The sequence below is a fragment of the Cryptomeria japonica genome, chromosome 4, assembly GCF_030272615.1.
Source record: "Cryptomeria japonica chromosome 4, Sugi_1.0, whole genome shotgun sequence".
Lineage (NCBI taxonomy): Eukaryota > Viridiplantae > Streptophyta > Pinopsida > Cupressales > Cupressaceae > Cryptomeria > Cryptomeria japonica.
Genome location: NC_081408.1, coordinates 64,740,424 through 64,760,739, shown reverse-complemented (window position 1 = coordinate 64,760,739; position 20,316 = coordinate 64,740,424).

The following is a 20,316-nucleotide window of genomic DNA, read 5'->3' as shown; positions in this document are numbered from 1 at the left end:
CTCCAGGTATATTTTATTCATTTTTTTATTTTTCAGTACTTTGGTGAATATCTTGGATGTTTCAAGTCCTGGGATCTCTTCTTTGAGTAAGATATCTCATCTTTGGTTGTTCTTTCTAGTTCTAGTCTTATGTCTCTTTTGATCACTGTAACATTTTATTTATGCAAATGTATTGAGATAAAGTGCCACCATGCATTGTATACTTTGGATCTTGCACATCTTGTGCCTTATTGTACATGCACTACTTATAAAGTATCATGGGGGGTTGATGTTTGCCTTTTGATTTTCATCCACCTTTGTCAAATGAGTGTTCCTTCCATGACATTAGCCTCATGATGTGTGTCAAGTGAGTGATCCTTCCATGATACTATGTACTTTCTCTGCACCTTTGATGTTCCTGGTTCTTTGTCATGCAGTTCTTGTTGGTTGTTCTTTTCAGTGTACTTGTCCCTCTCCCTTTTCAACATATTGGGGAGGTTTGTCCTATTGGTTCTAATGCTTCCTTGGTTCGATTGATCAACTCTTCAAGCTTTGGTGTTTCATGCCATCTATATCTCCGAGTTCAGTTGTTTGCCTTTGTTTGCCATCTGATTCGAGTAGTCATTTGAGGGCACTCATGCAAATTACAATCTTCTCTACCTGGTCATGTTTTATTTCACTGGAGGTTCTTCAGATCAGCAGTTACTCTTCGACAATGTTTGCAACTATTTTATACTTTAGTGGTGTTCTTCATTCTCTTCTTTTTGTTCCTATCTTCTGGAACACTCTTGTTTGGAGGCTTCTTTGTCTTTCACTTGAGCTTTCATCTCTTCTTGGAGAGGAGTTTTGTTCCCATGAAGTTTTCTCCCTTTTTCTTCACTTTACAAAGATTTTATTGTACTTGGGTACCTCATTAGGCTTAGTTTTTGGGACCCATTGTTACATATTTTCATGTTTTTTTAGTCCTTAGTTATTTTTTAGCTACTCCCTAAGTTCATCTTAAGGGGGGGTGTTCGAGGAATCTTTTATTAGCTAATAATTATTTATTTAATTATTAGTCTATTATACTCTATGCTTAAGCTAATCTTAGGAATCTTATAATTCTTTAGGGTTTTCACCTTTAGGGTTTCGAGTATCCTCTTATAAGGATTCTCTCTTTGTATTTTCATAACAAATGTAATTATTTAATTACATTCTTGTTGCACAATCAATATGACTCCTCTTTTCTGGATCTCTGAATTCTGGGCTCCATAGCTTTTTTTCTTCTCTCCTTCTGTGATAGGTTTTCATGCAGGTGATCTTTGAGAGCTGTAGAGTTGATTCTTCCTCAACTCCAATAAAATATTTTGATTTTGCATCTCACTAGATTGAGAAACATACACTTACTGGGTATTTTGTTGTGATGGTCCCCAATAAAAGCATGGTCTCCTCATAGGATCTGTCTTGTTGCCATCCAAAACCTTAGGCAAGGGTTATTCCTTTTCTATTTGTAGAGATTAATAATGTCTAGCTTCTGTTTCAAAATGTCACCTAGCATGTCAAGTCTTTTTTACTTGTTTTCCAACCTTGGTCTCGTAATTTTTGTTTCTGATGACAAGAAATTCTTGGTCCTAGTTTGGGTTAATTATTTTATTCTTCATCTACCTTGTTGGTCATTTTTATTCTTTATTATTTCTTCCATAGAGAAGGTTAGTTTTGTCAAACCAAACCCATTCTATCATGCTTGCCCTCAAAAGAGGGTTTGTGTCGAGATTGACCTATCTCAAAATTTAAAGGAGAGTGTTGATATTTAGATTGGAGGCCTTTTCTATTCTCAATGAGTCCTCTATCTGAATTTGCCTCACTTGTTTCCACTACCAATAAGTGGATCAGAAGATTAACAATTATCTTCTCATGAGTCCAAAAGGTAATAGCCCATCCAAGGTTGCTAAGCCTTCTCGACCCACTCTTGAGGTGGAAAAGATTGAAGAAAAATGGACTGCCATTACTCATAAGGGAAAGACCCCTTTAGATAGTAAGATAACTCCTACAGTACTAGAGCCTCATTTTGTGCCACCACTAGTTTCAAAATATAATTCTACTAAGGCCTCTATTGGTAGATTGAGAAACATACACTTACTAGGTATTTTGTTAGGAGGCTCCCCAATAAAAGCATGCTCCCAAATTGGCTTGCCAAGGCATGGTCTCCTCATGGGATCTGCCTTGTTGGCATCCAAAACCTTACCAAAGGGTACATTCCTTTTCTATTTGTAGAGATTAACAATGTCCAAATTCCTTTTCAAAATGTTACCTATCATGTCAAGTCTTCGTTACTTGTTTTCCAACCTTGGTCCCGTAATTTCAATGTTTCTGATGTCAAGAAACTCTGGGTCCTAGTTTCAGTTAAATTTTGTACTTTCTCTACCTTGTTGGTCATTTTTATTCTTCATTATTTCTTCCCTAGAGAAGTTTATTTTTGTCAAACCAAGCCCATTCTATCATGCTCGCACTCAAAAGAGGGTTTACTGAGATTGACTTATCTCAAAATTTCAAGGAGAGTGTTGATATTCAGATTGGAGGCCTTTTCTATTCTCAATGAGTCCTCTATCTGAATTTGCCTCACCTATTTCCACTACCAATAAGTGGATCAAAAATTAAGAATTATCCTCTGGTGGGTCATAAAGTTATTAGCCCATCAAAGGTTGCTAATTCTTCTTGGCCCACTCTTAAGGTGGAAAATAGTAAAGAAAAATGGACTGCTATTACTCATAAGGGAAAGGCCCCTTTAGATCATAAGATGACTCCTACAACACAAGAGCCTCATTTTGTGTCACCACTAGTTTCAAAAGATACTTCTACTAAGGCCTCTATTTATCAACCTCTAGTGAAAACCCCTCATCTGGCCTCTATTATTGGAGCTCCAATTAATAGACACTCATTCTCATAAACACTCTAGGCATTCAGAGGAAGCCAAAATTGATCCACAAAAATGGAAAAATGGGTTGCCTAGTTTTCAATCTTTGGGTTCTTTCTTGCATAACCAATTCTCCTGTCTTGAGGAAGAGTATTATATGCAATAAGGTGATACATGAATTTCCTTTCACGGAATGTCCGAGGTCTCATTGACCTCACTAGGAATTATTTTGTGTGAGATACTCAACAAAATTATCCTGGTCTAGATTCTTTGTGTCTGCTAGAGATTAAAATTTCCTCAAGTTCATTCATTTTGCTACATGTCATGTTATCTGGCCAGATGACCTTCTTTTTGCTTCTCAGCATGAGGTGAGATGTGGTGGTGTTGTGACTCTCCTTGTGCCAAGTTGGCATTCCTGCATTGTTAACCATGGGTTTGATCTTACTCGTCGAATGTGGATCCTCATGTCAATTGAAAATCATTCTTTTGGGATCATTAATGTTTCTTCTCCTAATGATACTATTAAAAGATCTGTACTCTAGCGATGGATTGTGGATTTGATTCCTATTGCCACTTATCTCCTATATAGGCACTTTAATTTGGTTGATGTAGCGGCTGATAAAGAAAATATAGTTCCTTTTGGTTGGATTTCTGGAAAATGAGAGGCATGGTTTAACATGCAAAATAAATTGGGGATTTTTTATCGCAATTCTTATCACCATCATCTGCAAGTGGTTTGGTATACATGGAGTAATTTCCACACAAGAAATGACATATTCCTTAAATAGTTGAATCATGCCATGATGTTGATTGAATCCTTCTTTTCATTCAATTTTTCTCATATTCTACCAATGATCCCTCTCTTTGAGGTCACCTTATCTAACTACTTTCTCATTAAATTATGTATTGAGTGGATGTGCGAGTTTGACTTGTCCTTCCAAGAATCAACTTTTATAAAACCTCTTTGTTGAGTCATCAACTTATGGTGGCTCATATCCAATGGGGGTAGAATTTTGAATATCATCCAACTAATTACTTTGGTTAGACTTCCTAGTGGAACCGTGCTATACAAGTCACAACACATTTATTACACAGTTATGGTCAATAACATGCTCTCCTTCACTGGTAGTCTTACGAGGCCACCACTTTGGGCCTTTCATGGGCCACCAAAGCCCTTATTGTCCACCCTTTCTCTGGAAATCTATAAATATACATGGCACAACTTCATCAGAAAAATAAAATTGTGGATTCCTACTCTACTGATGGTTCCTAGATCAAGGCCAGACTTTTCTAAGTAAAAGTGGTAGATCATGCCCCTAAAGTGTTTATTCCATCTCTTCAAACCCATCACTCTTCCTCGGGTATCAAGAAAAAAAAAAAAGGTCAGACGATGCTCTTGGAGCTACCAAATATTCTCTAGGCATTTGTCTACCACTATGAGAAAGTTTCACAGCTTGAGATCCTTCTCCTAAGTGAGATCAAACCCTTAAAGATTGTCTCTGTGTGGTTCCCCATCAACTCTTGGAGGCCCAATATAACAACTATGAGTAGCTTCTCATGTTGGATGATCTTAAAGAGGTCATCATTTCTATGGTGGTTGATAAGGTCCTCCTAGTTACAATGGGTTTAAGTGTGAGTTATATCAAGTTCTTTGGCCCTATGTGGGTTCTAATATGTAGAAAGTCTATCTTGAAGATATTCATAACTAGTCTTTAGTACATGTTATCAACAAGGGTAAAATTAAATTTATTCCCAAACCTAGTGATCTAGAGGATATTAATAATTGGTGGTCTACCATCCTATTGAATGTTTCCTATAAAATTATTACCGAGGCTCTGACTCTGAAAAATATGTAATTTTCTCTGGTTCATTGTTTTTCCCAAACAAAAAAGGTTCATAAAATCCAAATTTATCCTAGATAACATTATTACGGTTTAGGAAGGAATGGAATGGGCTTGGCACTTTGGCTAGTCTTCTTTATTTCCCAAGAATGATTTCACCAAATCTTATGGTCAAATCAAATAGCCCTTCATTCTTGCAATGGTTAGAGCATAGGTTTGGCCTAGGATTTATTCAATCTACCTACATCACCATTAATGGTTTACAATCCCCTCATTTTAGGCTCTTTCAATCCATTTATAAAGTGTTCCCTCTTTCACACTCTTTGTATGTGCTTGCAACAAAAGGGTTTGGTTATTTCTTGGTAGATGCCATTTTGGAAGGGCTTGTTTGAGGTAATGCCCTACTTGAGTCACCATATTAGCTTGTCATTGGTCACTTTAATGATGACTCTTTCCTCATGCTCCTTGAAGAGGAAAAGAATATAAAGGAAGCTCTTAAATGTCTAGAAACCTTTTTCCTATCTTTTGATTCTATCATTCAATGGAGGAAGACTTAGTGCTATCATCAATTCTTTCTTCCTAATCCTCCCTAGCTTTGTGAGTATGTTTAGAAGTTGATTGGGCATGGAGAAATTTTTCATTTCTTGGGCATCCCTTTTAATTTTTTAGGCTCCTCCTGTTGATCTTTGGAATGCTATTATAGCCACAATTGTGAAGATCTCTTATCATGTTACCAACTGCTTTGTTTGGTTTCTAAATTCCAATTTTTCTCTAAAATTTAAGAAGTCACCCATGTGGATTACTCTTTCTATTGGGTGCCTTTGAATGATTTTTGCGTCCATCTATAAAATGTTCTTTATGATTTCCCCTAGGATTCTTGTGAGGATCACAAAGGTTTTCATTATGTTGCTTGGGAGTTATTTTGTCTCTTGCAGGAATCTATTGTTATTGGCCTCTTTTCCCCTCAAAGACAAGGTTTAGCCCTCTATGCTAAATGGATTATTTATGTCATTTCAGACAATGAGGTTTGGAAAATACTTCTTAGGCATCGTATTTCTTTAGTTTTTCCTCAACACCGACCCTCTTGGAAGGGGATTGGATTTCAAACTCTTATTTCCATAACATAAACAATTCAAATTCAAGGGATGTTTGTGGCCAAAAGTATTTGGCATGCTTGGGAAGTCACTAAGCCCTAACTTTGGTGGGTTGGGTTTGGTTTTTTAAGATTTTTTTGTCCTTTAATCATCACAATCTATGGTGGTCTCTACTTATTGACCTTCAAGGGATTCCTTTGGCTCACATTCCTTGGGTGTGTGCCTTATGGTTCCATAAATAATGCATCCGCACTCCTAGAGATTTGTTTTCTAGAGCCACCATGAATCTTTTCAGTTGGGAACATTTAAGGGTCTAGTATTAGCTCATTTGGCTAGATCGATAGACATTTGACACAGTAGAGTCCTATATACCTCTTAATATGTTGCACAAGCTGGGTGTTCATTTTTTCAATCCCTAGTGGAAGGATTGGTGTTGGCATCCCAATACTACTTACTGTGATTACAAATCACGGTTAAATTACTGCTAGCTTTCTCTGCATGTGCCAATGGTTCAGGTTATTAATTTAAGGAGTCATTTGGAGTCATATTTTTCTATTTGGAAAAATTGTTTTCAAATCGTTTGGTATATTACTATAGAATTCAAGTTGGCCCATTTTTCCTAGTTTATTATTTTCCAAGGCTAACTCTTGGGCTCTCGACTTTGGCATTTTAAGGTTTTGGACCCTCAATGCCTTTTATGTGGCCAATCAAAAACTTTGAAGCATATTTTTTATTTTTGTCATCGTGCTTAATATTTTTGGATTCAGATCCATAATTTTATATGCTCCTTTAGGCATGCACCTTTTTTATGGCACATGGTGCTCTTGCAGGATTGGTCTCATATTCCCTTCAAGTATACCAAGATGTGGTATGCTTTTAGGGTGGAGATCCTCTTTAATTTATGGAAAGATATAAATGTTCTCTTTTCTCACAAATCTATTGATACTTTTGTTTCACTTTATATTAAAGCTACTATTTATAATAATATCATGTTATTGATTCAAGATCAAGCTAATAAATTTTGTCAAGAGCTAGCTAACATTTAGGACCTGCTTGATCACTACAACAATACCCCTCTCACTATGGCCAAATTTCCTTTTGATGCATCCACTTATCATGACCATTCACCCTTACGTGGTCAACAACAAATAAATATATGGGGTAAGATGAGTGATTAGCACCCCCCTCCTCTTTTTGTTGTGTGTACATTGGATACTTAAGTATGTTGTTATTTTCTAGGTTGGGCCCTTTGTTAGTTTGTTTATGTTTCACACTTTTTGGTTTGTGCCCTTTGGAACTTTTATTTCCAAGCACTACCTAGGTGACTTTGAGGATTGACCTTGTGTCCCTCTAGAATTTTTTTGTGAATATGTGTATTTTATTTTCTTATTAATATAATTTGATGCACATATTCATCAAAAAGAATGTTCCAACTAAAAAGCTATAAATTTAATGAATGAAACATTAAAAAAAAAATCTAATTTGTTCACTTCTTATCCCATCTCATAGTGCCCAATGGGTGACAAAAAGACACAACATATAGTAAATAAATATCAAATAATAATTGATATATCAAAAAAAAAGTTTAGTTCCATGGAGATTGAAATGTATTTAGTTTGTCTATTGGTAAGTGTCATTGTAGCTCCAAGTTTGTCAAATTATTTTGTTCAATCAGCTTAATGTTTTTTTCAATTGATTTGATGGTAAAATTATTGATTTTTATATATAATTTTAAGTTGGTTTAATAATGGAGAATATGAAATCCTTTTTGAAAGAGAAATTATTGGATTAATTTTTTCTAGATTTTATTAGATTCAGTTATTCAAATTGAGGGGTAAACTTTTATTTTCTGAAAGTGTTTTAAGATCTATTTTGAGTGGTTGGATGATACCTTGTAATTTTATGTTAGATGGTTGAATTATTTAATAATTTTTAATTAGAGTACATATTTCTGAAATTATTTATTATAATGAAGCATACTTAAATTTAATACTATAGTAGTGAAATTTGTCTACTTAGTCAATTCTCATTTACTTATATCTCTCATTTGATAGAATGTCTTTTATGCTATTATACATTGACAAGTGATATAGTTTGAGACAAATCATACTTCCTAAGGTTTGATCCCTATTTATCACTATTGTATCTCACTTACATTTATTCCCACACATTTGTCATTCATCCTTTATTTCACAAGCCTCATTCATACTTTTCTCAATACATTCACTCTCAACCTCAAGATTATTGCTTCTTCCCTAGGTTTGATTTTGTGCTACTTGAAATTGATTCCATAATGTGTGAGATTGAACCTCAAAATTAAATTTTTATATTTCAATTCCAAATTTACATACTCTTCCAACTAGCCATTATAAGATGAGTTGTTGTATATGTGTGTGACATATTGTTAATTATTCTATTAAAGATATTTAGTTTCCTCACCATTCATATGTTAGATTGGGAATATAACAAATTTGTAGAGAAAGTTCCAATTTCAAATTAAAAAAAGAATCATAACATAAATTATTTGCATATATGTCTTTTGCATGCTAGTAGGCTATGTTCAAGTATTTAAGTCAAGTAGTGAAAATAATTAAACAAAGAGGTTAACCTAGAATAACTTGATCCATTTGAATTCAAGAGATTCACATACATCAAATATTAGATATCAAAGTTGGTATGATTTTTCAATATTTATAAGTACAAGTTAGATTTTTACACATCAAGATATTAATTTGGTATCAATTTAGATCAAGCATATAATGACTATTATTGAGCATGTGGTGGCTAAGATTGAATATTATAACTTTTTAGGTTTGCATAGAGTTAAAGATAATGAGAATTGTAAGGGCATTATGTTTTTTGTATTCTTATAAATAGTTATGGTATATGATGTTAGCATATGTTCTTCAATATTTTTCCTAGCACTAGATACATAATCTATCTCTTTTATTATCCCATTTAATTGTTAGATGATTATCCACCCATCTTTGAAGTTAATCAAGTTAATTTTACTCAATTTCGTCCATTTATTTGTTAACCTAGACTATTGATGTAAAGTTATCTAATTTATTATTTTAATATATTCTAGATGTCTTTATGAAAATATTTTAAGAAATGACAACATATAAACCAAACCAATATTTCAACCAGTCTAAGAACATAGCTACAATCTAATTGGTAAGGAAGCACTAAATTTAAATAATTATAGTGACCTTTGTTATAGGTATTGTAATGTGAGAGCTACGAGGAATATTAGAGAGGTTCCTATGATTTTTTAATAACTAAAATTTATATGCAAAAATACTAATCTTTACTTGGTAAAGGTTTGCTTTTTATTTGTATTTATGTGTTCTATGTATGTGATATTCCTTTGGAATCCCTTCATGTTCTTTATCATTTTGTGTCTTCTCAAAAATGTGTGAGGATGACTCATTTAATTTAACTAAATTATTTATAAATATTAATTCTCTCCTCATAAGGATTGTGACACTTTGAACACACATAGGATGACAAATGGTATCTCTAGACATGGGAGTTACAATTGGAACTCCATTTTTACCTCTACATATTTTAGTTGTCTCTCTTCTTTCTTTTATGGAAGCATTTCTATGCTAAGATCACTCTCTCTTTCTCTCATTGTACACTTTCTTAGGCTTTATGACATCTTCATAATCGTGGGGGTTTTTTCTGTTATTTTTCTCCCTTACAAATATTTTATTTCCTTCTTGGATTATGGTGTGCATGCTTTTGTTCTTGTATTAGTTATTTCTAGGCACTTCGTGTTCCCTTTTGGGCTTACTGAATCTCCTTGGATTGTATAAATCATTATAATTAAGCATTCGAATTCATATTCTAGAGAGGTTAGAAGATAGATCTTAAGATTTAGAGGTTCGGATTTGACCAATTCTATATTTGAGAATGTATGTACTAGGACAGTGAGACAAATCTTGTAGTCTAGATGTTACCAGTTATCTATAATCAGTTTTCATGATCTAATTCATTCAGTTCTGTATTGCCTCCATCATATCCTCTTGTTTCCATTGTGTTTACTCTTGTTGCCTGGTCCAGATTGATCTCTTTGAGGCCCCTCCTAATCGATGACTGCACCAAGTGGTATCAGAGCAAGATTTCATTCTGGAGATTGTGTTTTCCTGATAATTTTGTTGTGGGGTAGTGGACTATGTATCATATATGTAGTTGTAGAAGATTGATGTGAATATGATGTGAAAAAGAAATAGGGATGGTGGAGCATATGGGAATGTAGACCCTATTATGATAGAAATGTTGAGAGGAATTGATGCCTGATTGGAAGCCATTGAGATAGCCCAGAGAAGAGGCCAACATATTGAAGATGTGAGAGAAGATGAAAAAGAAGCACCGATAGAACAATTAGCAAACCCACTAGCGATTGATCGAGATGGAGAGAGGTTCTTGAGTGTTTTGAGTAGAGTAAACACTAAATGATATTTTACCCCACCAGGGTATGATGGAAAGTTGGATTCAGATGAATTAATGGATTGGATCTCAAAGATGGAGAAGTATTTTGATTTTGAGAACACCGTGGAAGAAAGGAAGGTGAAATATGCCTCTACCCGGTTGAAGGGTCATGCATCTCTTTGGTGGGAAAATTTGGAGGTTGATAGACATAGAAGAGGTAAAGAGAAGATCAAATCATGGGAGCGGATGGTTGCTAAGTTAAAATCAAAGTTTATGCCAGCTCATTATCAAGTAAATCTATTCTAGAAGTTATAGAACTTGAAGCAGAAAGAATCTAGTGTGAAGGAGTATACTGAAGCATTCTACAAGTTGGATATCAAATTCAGACATTTCGATGATGAGGTTGAATAAGTTACGAGATATTTGAATGGATTGCAGATGTCTATACAGGATGAACTGAGTATGATCAAGTTATAGAGTATTGAAGAAGCTTACCACTATGCCCTGAAAGCAGGAGAGAATTTGAACAAAAGACATGAGTAGAGACAAAGAGGTAGAGGTGGAAGGTTTTCTGAAGGAAGGTTTCAAGGAGGCAGAGGATATTTTGGAGGAAGAGGAACCTGTACAGATCAGAACAAGTACAAGGAAGTAAGAAAAGAAGATAATTCATACCAGAAGGATGACAAAAAGTTTTACCAAAGGAGAGAACCCGATGGCTACCAGAATGAGGGTTTCAGAAAAGATGATAGAAGACAAGATAAGAGAGTGTTTAGAGGTACTTTTTTTAAGTGTTGAAGAGAAGGAAATTATGCTTTTGAGTGTAAGAAGATAGGGAATATTGGGAGAACAACATTGGTGGAAGAAAGACCCACTAGCTTAGCTAACAACTCGGAAGATGGGGAACTATTGATGATGAGGAAAGATTTGTGTCATATTGGAGAAGAGCCCTTGCAGATGCTAAATTTGTTCAAGACCCAATATAAGGTATCTGGTAAGTGTTGTAAAGTGGTTATTGATAGTGGTAGTTCAGAGATAATCTTGTTTCAGAAGAAATGGTAAATAAATTGATGTTGAAAATATAGAATCACCCTAAGCCTTACCAAACATCATGGATTCAAGATGATCCTAAGTTGTTAGTAAGTGAGAAATGTTTGGCGAAATTGAAAATTAGGAATTATCATGATGAAGTTTTGTGTGATATCATTCCTATCGAAATTTGTCAGCTTTTGTTGGGCAGACCTTGGTAGTTCGATAGACAGGCAATACATGATCGAAGGAAGAAAATATACACTATTGTAGCAAGTGGGATGAAACAAACCTTGTTACCCTTGGAGGAACCTTTGAAGAGGGAAGTTTGTATGAATTCTAGAATATATTTGGTGGATGGAAGGAAATTCCTAGATGGAATGAGACATGAGAATGTGTGTTTTCCCTTAGTTCCTAAAAAGGCAGAGAACCTGGAGCATGAAGAATAACAATTGGGGGAGATAAAAGAGTTGTTGACAAAGTATGAAGACATCATTTTAGATAATCTTCTCAATGGATTACCACCTGTGAGAAGTATCAATCATTGCATGGACTTGATTCCTAGTTTGCCTAACAATGCTGCACATTGGAGGACGCCAATAGAAAATGAAGAGTTGAATAAACAAGTGCAAAAATTGTTGAAGAAAGGTTTGATCAGTGAAATTTTGAGTCCCTGTGTAGTACCAATAGTGTTAGCACCTAAAAAGAATGGAGAATGGAGGATGTGTACTAATTCTAGAGCAATAAACAAGATTATAGTGAAGTATCGATTTCCTTTACCTAGAATGGATGACATAATGGACTCTTTGAGTGGAGCCAAATACTACACAAAGATACACTTGAAGAGTTGATACCATCATATCAGAATCAAAGAAGGAAATGAGTGAAAGACAACATTCAAGACAAATTAAGGATTGTATGAAAGGTTGGTGATGCCTTTTGGATTGACTAATGCACCAAGTACTTTCATGAGGTTGATGAATGAGGTATTGAATAAATTATTGGGTAAGTTTGTTATTGTATATTTGAATGACATTTTGATTTTAGGTAAGACAAAAGAGGAGTATTTGTTGCATTTAAGACAAGTTTTGTAGAGGTTAAGAGAAGAAAAGTTGGTGATAAATATCAAGAAGTGTACTTTCATGAAGGAAGAGTTAGTCTATTCGGGATTTGTGATATCTGTGGATGGATTGAAGTTGGATCTTGAGAAGGTGAAAGCAATTATTGAGTGGCCTACACCGGAAAGCATTGGAGAGGTAAGATCATTTCATGGATTGGCTAGTTTCTACTGAAAGTTTATCAAAAATCTCATTTCAGTTTGCAATCCTATGACAAAGACAATGAGGGAAGATAAGAAGGAATTCAAGTGGACAACCAGAGAAAATTAAATTTTTGAATTGTTGAAGCAAAAAGTGACTGAGCAGCCTGTGTTATCTTTTCTGGATTTCAACAAAGCATTTCAAGTGGACTGTGATGCAAGTGGAAATGCAATTGGAGATGTGTTAAGTCAGGAAGGGAGAGTAGTAGCTTATTTTAGTGAGAAGTTGAATGATGCCAGGAGGAGATATTCGGTGTTTGATCAAGAATTTTATGCCATAGTTCAATCCTTGAAGAAGTGGATGCATTGCCTATTTCCTAAGGATTTTGTGTTGTATACTGATCATCAAGCCTTAGAGTATTTGAACAGTAAAATTAAGTTAAATCAAGGACATATGAGAGGGGTAGAATTTTGGTAGAGTTACACCATTGTGTTGAAGCATAGGAGTGGGAGGTCAAACAATGTTGTTAATGCATTAATCAGAAGAAGGAATTTACTGATACAGATGAGAGTGACAGTATGAGGATTTGAGGAGTTGAAGACCCTGTATGATGATGACCCAGATTTTGCAGAACCTTGGAAGGCATGTAGAGCACTAGTTATGGTATATAGATGCAAATAGTTGGATTACTTCATTCAAGATGGGATGTTCTTAAGAGGAATTCAGTTGTGTATACCTAAGATTTCTACGAGGGAGAATCTAATAAAGGAGAAACATAGTGGAGGATTAGCCGAATGTTTTGGTGTTGAAAAAATAGTAGCATTGGTGAGTGAACATTACTTTTGGCCTTAGATTCATAAGGATGTCTAGAAATTTGTACAGAGTTGTAGAGTTTGTCAAGTTGCAAAAGGTAGTAGTCAGAATGTGGGATTATATAAACCTTTGACAATACCAGAGAGACCTTGGGAAGACATAAGCAAGGATTTCATACTTAGATTACCTAAGACACATAGAAGGAAATGATTCTATATTGGTGGTGGTGGATAGATTCTTGAAGATGGCTTATTTCATAGCTTGTAAGAAGACATCAGATGCAGTACATGTAGTTGACTTATTTTTCAAGGAAGTGGTGCGATTACATGGATTACCTAAGAGCATAGGTTCAGAAAGAGACACTAAGTTTGTTGGTTATATTTGGAGAATACTTTGGAAGAAAATGAAGATAGATTTGAAGTTTAGTTCCACTTTTCACCCACAAACCGATGGAAAGATAGAGGTAGTGAACCAGAGATTGGGAAATTTATTGAGATGCTTAGTTGGAGAGAAAACTATAAGTTGGGATTTGATTCTTGCACAAGCAGAGTTTGCCTACAATAATTCAGTAAACAGGAGTACCAAAAGAACACTTTTTGAGATTGTTGCTGGAGCACACCCCAAAGGTATATCAAAATTGAGAGACATCAATAATGAAGACAAGCAGAGTGCAGAAGATGAAGAATTTCCAGATCATATGAAGGCCTTACATATTCAGGTTAAACAAAATTTGGAGGATATGAACAACAAATATAAGCAGAAAGCAGATGAGCGGAGAAGACATAAGGAATTTGAAATTGGTGATGAAGTAATGGTGTATTTGAGAAAATAAATATTTCCAGCTATAACCTATAACACATTGTAGATGAGGAAGTTTGGACCTTGCAAGATCTTGAGAGGATTCAGTTTTGGAAATCCATATGAAGTGGAGCTACCAGATAGTTTGAGTAGTTCACCTATATTTAACGTTGCAGATCTTCATCGATATCATGAATAAAAAATTGGTAAAGACAATAATGTGGACTTTGAGAAACAGTTGCCCTAGAAGGAACCAAAGCAGATTGAAGACATTTTGGATAGTAGGATGGGGCATAGTACCCGGAGTAGTCAGTACAAGGAGTTTCTAGTGAACCAGTTGAAGATTCATCTTGGATTTCTCAAGAAGAGGTAGACCACCTTGGTTTTCTTCTGACTCCAGCTAAGTGAGAGACCCAACTTTTCAACAACCTCGATATCTGATGTAACAGCATCCTCGGTTCTTGGTAAACTTGCATCAACAAAAAACATTTCCATTTCTTGTTTGTTTTTTGTTTTGCAGTTTTAGCATTTCTTTTGATATTTTATAGCATTGACTCACTGGATCTTACGGAGCTGGATTTTTCTTGAGGACATGACCATCTTCCTTATTCCTAAACCATGAAGCATTTGGATAATTTTCTGGCAAGTTATCAATTTTGGATTCCAAGATAGTTTTTTAGCTTAGGACATGATGCAACCATAACTGCTAAAACCCTCAAAGAGAATCAACTAGCTTATGCATCAAGAGTAACACAATGAAAGCAACACAAAAAAATAACAAGATTGCATAAATAGATCATATTATTTCTCTATAACTTTCGACAACCATCCAATTGTCATCATATAATCATCAAAAAACGTCGAATAAATAACCGGTTACATGTAGGCTATCAACCAAATATAATCCAATCCAAGACTCTAAGAATCAAACGGATCAAAAAATGTGAATCTCCATCCTTATTCTTAATTCTACTTCCTCTGCCCTACAAATGATTATATAACATCATATTTATACCCACCGAAACATATCCGGGTCAGCCTCATCGGATTTACATTTACCAATGCAGGAAAATGAAACGTGAAACTAGGTCAGCCCTAATAATTAAAGAAATCTTTCTAGAAAATAACAACCATGAAGTGTGGCTTAGTAGGAAGGTTGACCACATGCCAAAGAACATCGAACAAGACCGAAAAAAAAATCCAAATGCCAAAAATCACGTCGGTAATGAAGAAAAACCCACCAATAAGCACAAGAACTATCCTAGAACCCAGAAATAGTCAACCGGAAGCAATAACTGATCAAAAAAGAACCCAAATGAACTAGAAATCTAGAATTAAATAGATGAACCAGCCTAGAAACTGAAAATAAGATTTTCCATGAAGAACAAGCAACTACCAGTACCAATCGGTAAGAACACAGAAAACATCATAAAGAACTAGACAAGAACAAAACTGAAAGGAAATATTTTTGGTTGATACAAAATTTCTCGTCGACTAGGGATGCTCCTACATTAGAAAACCCAGGTAGAAAGAGATGTTCCATGAGAGGCAACTTATGAACATCTAAAACGATTCAGAATAAAGACCTCATGCTCATTTCTGATCCAAAAATATTCTTTATCTACCAACCTCTACTTTAGCTCCTTCGGTGCCTCAACCGGCTTCTCTAACCTCTAAACCTCTTTGTTTCTCTTCCTTTTCTTCAAATCTGCACATTGTCTCTATTTATTGCTCTCTTTCTTCTACAACTCTGATTTGTTTCTGCCACAAGATTTCATCCAATTTGTCACCATAAGCTCTCTGTCAACCGGTTCCATCTGTCCATCAGCCTCATATGTCAGATCCTTCTGCAAACTTATGTCACCCTCTGGTATAACCTCTGCAACTGGTTCTATCCGACCTTTCTTCAAGTCACCTTCTAGTATAACCTTTGCAGCCAATTTCTCAGTACTGCAACTTTTCTCAGGACTCAGATTCTTCACCTCCTTCTCTTTCTCCTTCAAAGAAATCAATGTGAACTTCTGCCCATCCTTCTCAATAGTGACTAGGTTTCTTCTACAGTCATAAATAGCTCCTCTATCAAATTGCCAAGGTTTTCCCAATAAGACATGACAAGCACTCATAGATACAACATCACACAAACCCTCATCTCTAAAAGGCCCAATGTTGAAACTCACCAAACACTGTTCCTTTATCTCTATCTTTTGATCATCTTGCAACTAACTTACCTCATAAGGACAAGGATGCTCAAGCCTCTTCAATCCAAGCTTCACAACCATCTCCCCAGATACCAAATTTTCCGTACTTCCACTATTTACAATAACCTTGCAACACTTACCACCTGATTTACACACAGTCTAGAAAAGACTGTTCCTATGAGTAGATCCGGTATTATTTCTTCTAAACATAAGGGATTCTCCTTGTTCTGATGCATAGTCAGATCTGGTACCTTCACCTTATAGTTCATCACTTGCCACACAACTTCTTTCCATTCCCTTCTTACATTCATATAATCTATGTCCGGTTTCTCCATACTTGTAACATTTGCCAACAAATTCTCTAGCAATACTGCTACTACCTTTCCTCGGAGATTTTTGTTCTGGTTCTCTACTCCACTTAGATTTTGATTCATCTTCCTCAACCGATTTCTGCTTCTCTGCTCTCATCTACCCTTTGAATTTCTCCTTCCCTCTATTCATTTGTCTTCTCCTCATCTTCTCCTCAACTTTCAAAGCATATTGGTAAGCTTCTTCAACTATGGAAACCCTCAACATACTCATCTCATCTTGAATATTAACAACAAGTCCATTTATGTACCTTGTCACCTTTTCTCTGTCCATCTCTCTATGTCCAGATCTAATCACCACTTTGTATAATTCCTCAGTATATTCCTTCATAGTCATGTTTCTTTATTTTAGGTTCTGCAACTTCTTGAACAACTCCAATTCATAGTCTCTCGGTGTGAACTTGGCCTTCAATCTTGCAACCATTTATCTCCATTAGGTGATCTTCAATTCACCATTCTTTACTCTATCTTTCTGCAATTCTTTCCACCATAAGGCAACATGACATTTCAACTTAGTCTACGCCAACCAGACTTTATGTGGGTCCTTGACATCCTCAAACTCAATCTAGTCCTCCAACTCTCTGATCCAATCGATCAGATCCTCTGGGTTCAACGTTCTAGAAAAGTTCAAAACTTCAACTTTATGAACTTTACTCACTTGTGCCACTACTCTCAGAAATCTTTCCTCTCTTTAATCTTTCGGTCCTTTAGCTTCTTCAAGCTCTTCATCGTCTTCTTCATATTCATCCTCAGAATTAGGGTTTCTCTACAAACCAATTAAACCATTTCGGATTTCATTCTTCGCTTCATTCTTTGAGTCTTCAATCATCTTCTCTACCCTCTGAGGGTTTGTCCCTCTACGTGGCATCTCCTCTTCCACTTTAGTGAACTGCTTGAACTCGATGATCTGACTGTCAGTTTCAATTTCCTCCCCTCAACGATCTATTGAACACTCACACAGCCTACCTCCAATCAGCGATCTATCTAACCAAAGGAATGTCTCAATGTTTGCAAACAATTTTTCCACCAGCTAGTCCATAACGAGCTGTGATACCACTTGATGAAGCCATAACTGATAAAATCCTCAAAGAGAATCAACCAAATTATGCAGCCAGAGTAACACAATTAAAGAAACACAAAAACATAACAAGATTACATAAACAGATCATATTATTGCTTTACAACTTCCGACAACCATCCGTTTATCATCATATAATGAGCAAAGAACATCCGACAATTAATCAGTTACATGAAGGCTATCAGCTAGATGCAATCCAATCTGGGACTCTAAGAATCAACCCGATCACAAAATATGAATCTCCATCCTTATTCTTAATTCTACTTCCTCTGCCCTACAAATGATTACATAACATCATATTTATACCCATTGGAACATATTTGGGTCGACCTCATAAGATTTACATTTACCAATGCAGGAAAATGAAACTTGTAACTAGGTCAACCCTAATAATTAAATAAATCTTTTTAGAAAATAACAACCACAAAGTATGGCTTGACAAGAAGGTTGGCCACTTGCCAAAGAACATTAGACAAGACCCAAAATAGATCCACATGCCAAGAATCGCGTTGGTAATGAAGGAAAATCAACCAATAAGCAAATGAACTGTCTCAGAACCCAAAAATAGTAAACCAGAAGTGATAACTGACCAAAAAAGAACTGAAATGAACTGGAAATCTAGAATTAAGCACACAAACCAGCCTAGAAACTGAAAATAAGATTTGCCATGAAGAACAAGCAACTACCGATACCAACCGGTAAGAAAACATAAAACAACATAAAGAACTATACAAGAACAAAACTTGAAGGAAATATTTTTGGTTGATACAAGATTGCTCATTGACCAAGGATGCTCCTGCATCAGGACACCAGAACCACTTGGACCTATTTGTTATTGGTGAATCTCTTAGATCCCTTATGTAGCTGGTGGAGCCCTAGTTCATGGATTCTGATGTTCCTTGGTGTGTGGTTGACCTTCCCTCCTATCTACACTTCATCCTTTGGATTTTTTTGAGGAATCTCTTTGGCGGAGGCCGACCTGTTGGTTTTTACATGTTTGATCTTGTTCTTCAATATTTGATCCCTTTTGGGCCAACTGGATCTCCTTGGATCATCTAAGTGATTATAATTAAGAATTAGAATTCATATTCCAGAGAAGTTAGAAGATAGATATTAAGATTTAGATGTCTAGAGTCGACCAATTCTGTAATTGAGCATGTATGTAGCAGGACAGTGAACCAAGTCTTGTAATCCAGATGTTACCGGTTATCTGTAATCAATTTTCATGATCTAATTCATTTAGTTCTGCATTGCCTCCATCATATCCTCTTGTTTATGTTGTGTTTACTCTTGTTGCCTAGTCTAGATTGATCTATTTGAGGTCCCTCTTAACCGGTGACTGCACCAGTGCTAAATTATAAGTTGTTCAAGTATTATGAGTTTTCTCTAAATTTTCCTTGATGAGTATTATTATTGATGTCAATGTTTAGCATGTAATGAAATCAAATTTGCCTTGTTGCAAAATTTCTAATATGGTACTATACCACCTATTTGTATGTACTTTGATGCATGTTTTGGTAAGATGTGTAGGGAGCCCTCTCTAGAAGGTCAACCATGGAGGGCATTTCAGTTGCACCTCATTAATAGTAACCTTTTTGGCACCCATGGAGAATACCTCCATCCAAAGATCATTGTAAACACTTCAATTTTAAAATGATTGTGAACTTGGATCTCTTTTCTTCATCATAAGCATCAAGTTCTTGAATTTTTTGTTTCTACATTTATCATATCTATTGAAAGGCAATCTTGTTTTAAAATCATAATTCTTGGAATTAATTATGATAATGCACATGTTAATAATGCTTTCAACGGTTCTTTCAAATTATTTAGTGTTAATTATGAGATATCCACTCCCTAAATACCTTAACAAATGGTGTAGCGAAAAGGAAGCATATAATGTTGTTTTATTTATAGAATCATCTCTAAACTTCATTAATATCATTTCAAGAGACAAACAATTCTAAAATTTGTTAAAGGTACTCTTAATGTTGGTCTATTTTATGATGCAGATTTTGAATTTATTTTTAAGAGGATATTATGATTCAAACCTAGGGGGAGATCCCAATGACATGATATCTACTCGTGGATATTATTTATTTGTTGGATCAAGTCAGATCTCATGTAACAATAAGGGACAACAATCGACTTCTCTTGGCTCTATTGAACTTGAATATAAAGGTTGTACAAATATCCAAAGAAGATATATGGTTTAGAAGATTAGTTGAAGACTCAATGCTACCTCATTGCTCTTTGAGATCAAATCTAGAGAAAAAATTGAAATCAAACATCATTTCTCTTTTGCATTGTAATGTGAAGATCAAGTTGTCAATATTATCACTAAGCCATTTTGTAAAGGAAAATTCCAAATTATTGTAAAAATATTGGTTTGCAGCCAATTGAAGGGTTTGATATAAACTCCCCAATAAAAATTTAAGGGGAGGTGTTATAATATAAATTGTTACTTGGTAAAGGTTATCTTTTTATTTGTATTTATTTGTTTTATGTATGGGATATTCCTTTGGAATCCCTACA